General features: G+C 41.1%; 1 long non-coding RNA gene across 2 annotated transcripts; it reads right to left on the bottom strand.

The window, feature by feature from the left end:
* Nucleotides 1-337: 337 nt before the first annotated feature.
* On the bottom strand, nucleotides 338-3,016 carry LOC134486363 (uncharacterized). Of its 2 annotated transcripts, none has more exons than XR_015683514.1 (3): nucleotides 2,709-3,016; nucleotides 758-809; nucleotides 338-666 (listed from the first exon to the last, which is right to left on the bottom strand). It is a non-coding gene; the product is annotated as an uncharacterized LOC134486363 (long non-coding RNA). The 2 variants fall into 2 exon arrangements; XR_015683513.1 differs by having other exon boundaries at nucleotides 2,928-2,995.
* Nucleotides 3,017-4,055: the final 1,039 nt, after the last annotated feature.

Genomic DNA, 4,055 nt, shown 5'->3' with positions numbered 1-4,055 from the left:
ATTATTTCGCCACTGTATGATCAACACAAAATAAAATTGAAACAAAATATGTGCTCCTTAAAATTTGTTAAACCACTAAAAGTTCACATTCCTCTCAGCTTTGGCTATAGTCCCTGTGTCCTAGGACTGAAACTTTTTTTACACTAAAACATTTTATTGAACTCCTACAACACACTTTGGTGAATAGATGCTGTCCATAGAACGGGAGCCCGATTTACTTTTGTCCAAATGAGGAGAAAATTATTTAAAACTTCAATTTTTCACATCAATCTATAGAGAACAGTTCTCTATTACTATTACTATTTAGTTTCATGATATGGAAGGTAAAGATTTAGGCTGTTCTTTCTGTCATGTGTGGTTTATTATCTGGTACGGTACTGCTCGTGGTAATCTGTGTGTTCTTTATGAGCATCTCATTTTAAACACAGAGGCAGCAGTTCTTGCCCATTTTGTAAGGATAAGACACATCCAATACTTTTCAAAGTGGCTTGTTACCATACAAGGCTGTATAAATACACTTTCTTTCTTCTCTGTGTAATTTTCAGTTTAGGATGTCATCGTGAAATTTCTCACAGTTTTGGAGAGTGGAAAGCAAGGTGAGGGTACAAGTGTAGCCAGGTCGGGAGGAGGGTTGTCTTCCTGGCTGGCTGGCTGACAGCTGACTTCCTGTCAGGAAGCAAGGAGGGAGCAAGCAAATGAACTTTCCCTGTGTGATTCCTCTTAGAGAGACACTGTTTCTTTAGGGGCAGAGTGGTACCTGGATAACATCATTCATCTTGGTTAACTCTTCCATATTCAGACACATACATCTGGGGAGGAAAGAATTCGGTATTTGATAACACACAAAGCAGCAGCCATGCATTAGCCCATGGTATACCACCAAGTTTCTAGCAGACAGCCATGCCTCACCGTGTATATGTACTTTACTGAGCCTTCTGAATCCATGTGCATCAATATAAACATTTATGCTACATATGTAAATATATACACATATGTAGATGTGGAATTTTATGTTTACTTTTAGTCCTTATTCTTAGGAAATATTCACATCTGCAAATTTTCATTGACGAGGCTTCAAGTTTAATTAGGTCCTCTTTTTTCAGCAAAGAGAGAGGGGAAAAAAACCCTGTATTTTTGCTAATGTTATGAATTAGCAGGAGATACTCAGAAATAGAGCTGCCCACATGTTGTTTGAAAATTGTTTACAGCAAATAATGAACAAAGCAAATCAGATTGCCAGCGGCCTAGCTTCTGAGAAGGTGTAGCACATTATTAATTAAAATACCAGTCAGCCTGTGCAGCGGTGCTAGCCCGTGGGTATCCAATGCTCGCCACTTGATTGAATCAGGTAGTGGCAGCACACACATTTTTTATTTTGTGCTCCAAGGGATAACAAAAATGTAAAGCTGTTTTCTGCTCCTTCATTTGAAAAAATATCATTTTGGAAGGAAGGCCTACCAGCTGCGGCAGACAGGCAGAAATAATATAAAATCTACATTAGACCCTTGAACTGTGGTTTTAAACATGGATCTACAAACTCAGGCACTCTCGTGGCATTGTGTTATAGGCAGACCTTTGTCTCTGGCCACGGAAACAGTTGCTATGGAGATGCAGGCTTTTGACAATGGTCACTGTTTTGGCAAAGAAAATTAAACCAAGCAGGAGACCAGTTTACAGTTAGAAGATTTTGTTTTTCCTATGAAGAAGGAGGGGAAGAAAGAGTTGGGATGTAGTATAGAAGAAAAACAAACCTGCCTTCTGGGTATTCTTTTTAACATGCTGAAGTCAGTGAAATTTTTAAGAAACCACAAAATATGTTTCTAATTTCAATGCTGATGGGAATTCTCAGGTGAAAGAAAAAGCTAGCAAGGAGAATATGATCTTTTACAACACACGTAAACATTTAGCTCACCCCTAGGATAAGTCAGGAAATAATGCTGAGAGTGGTTTTTATTTAATTCAAACAGTATGGGTTAATTAAACTAGGATTGGGCTCTCTGTAGTTGTGCCTTGTTCCAAGCTCTTCACGGGGATCACTTCATACATTCCCTTTAGTCCCACATTTGGGCAAATAGTTGACATAATCGCTTTCCCATAAATGCTCGTATAATGTCATGGGCATGTCTGCGAGGCTCCACAGAGCAATAAGGACAATAATTTGAAAGGACTTTTACTCCACCCAATCAGCATCCCCTCTAGGTTCAATTTAGACAGCACTGAAAGCATCATTAACACTTTGTGTTCACGAGGTTGCCGAGAAACATCAGAACTGTATGAGCCGTTTGCAAAAATAGACTTTGTGATAGAGTAAAACTACGGCTGATAAAAAAATAAAATTTAGCAAGTATACCTGTAGGCTCATGGTCCAGATGCCTTAATTTATAACTACTTCTCTTTGGGTAGAATTTGCTCTGCTTAGCTCTTAGGCTGCATTCACGGACTTGAAATGCCTATGGTAGTAACTTGGAAATCAAATTAACCTCTATCTTTTGCAATCAGATTTCCAGGTTTGCAGTAGTACATTCCCACAGCTTTGGAATTCAGGCGTGAAACGAAGTGAGCTGACTGGAGAACAAATTCACTCAGCTCTCCCAGATTCGCTCTAAGTCGGCTCCACTCTAATTCAAGACTCTGGCTTGAATGCTTGTTCGGTGGGACTTTGTTTTAGCCTAGAAGGCTTTGCCCGTGAAAGAAAACTCTTGACTTACCTGAATGTGGAAAGGGCTGCATATCCCTTTGATCTCAGGGTGATCGTGTATTATTCAGCCACAGTGCAGTTTCCACGTCACTTCCAAACACAAAATACCCATGTCCCACCCAGCCTACTTCCCATTTTCTGTGAAATGACAAATTATATTTCATCTCCCTCCCCTTCCCTTTTCCTCTCTCCCCCTTCTTCTCTTCTTCCTTTCTTTTCCTTTACCCACCTTCTCCTCCATTTATGAAATACATGTCAAATCAGTTTCTCTTTGCTTGGTATTTTTCTAACGTTCCCCCTTCCTAGTGTTCAGAATGAGCTCATGACGTCATTTTCGAGTCTTTGCGTCATCGCACTCCACCAGTGGCCCTTCTTCCTTTGTGTACGATGTAGTTTTCATTTTCTTCTAAATCCCTATTCTTATATAAATAAGTAAATTAATAAATGCCCTAGGAATCAAAGACACATAGACAGGAGCATAAATTGGCCAGCAGTATCTGAGTAATTATAATATTTTCTCCAAGTCTTTCTTCTGTTCGTATGACCGTGAGGCAGCAGGCAGTTTTAAACCTACCCCGGCCTTTCTTATGTTCCGCTTTCTCCCTCTTAAGGGAATGTAAACCATCATTGCCATAGAGCGGCTGGTCGTGACCTTCTGTGTTAGCAGTTCTGTTCCCTGAAAACTAAAAATAGGCCTAATCTTCTCAACATGTGAGGATCCAAAAGGGGCTCTTTGATTAAGAGCTGTCTCTGCAGACGGCCATCACTGTCCACAGGGCAGGCAGGGGTGGGGGTAGGGGTGGCGAGGGAAGAGCTGCAGCACTGCCATTTTTTATGGATGACTTCTTGTTTCGTCCCCAGAGTCTAGCTGTTTCCTGACTTCCGTGCTCAACTGCGAAGGCCACTTCTGTAGGCAAACACTGTGAAAAATAGGCCGGTAAACACAGGCTGTGCGTTTCTTTGATTCTGACATTAAACTCAACTTTTTCATTGTTTAAGTCCTGAATTGTTTCCAGATCCATTTTACTGGGCATCAGTACACAAATCTCTGCCCCTACCCCCCACCCCCACCCCTGCAGACAAATGTGGGCACCCCACACTGAATTGCTCTTTATTTTATTTTATATTTTTTGACTTCTCCCCCCTCCCCCCAAATCACATGCCTTTGCAGGGGTGCATGACATTCCAGTCGCTGGTAGGACTGATAGACTCAACCCTCACATATTTGAAATTTGCATTCAAGTACACAGTGGGTCAAACCCTAACCACGTGTAGGTACACAGCCAAGTTATTGGATTTCTTGATGATGAATACAAAGCAGACAGTGCGCCTGCCTGGGTGCAGAAAGGGTTCGCAT

The sequence above is a fragment of the Rattus norvegicus genome, chromosome 3 (genome assembly GCF_021556685.1).
Source record: "Rattus norvegicus strain SHRSP/BbbUtx chromosome 3, alternate assembly SHRSP_T2T, whole genome shotgun sequence".
In the NCBI taxonomy this organism is placed as follows: Eukaryota; Metazoa; Chordata; class Mammalia; order Rodentia; family Muridae; genus Rattus; species Rattus norvegicus.
This window is presented reverse-complemented; position numbering and strand designations above follow the sequence as displayed.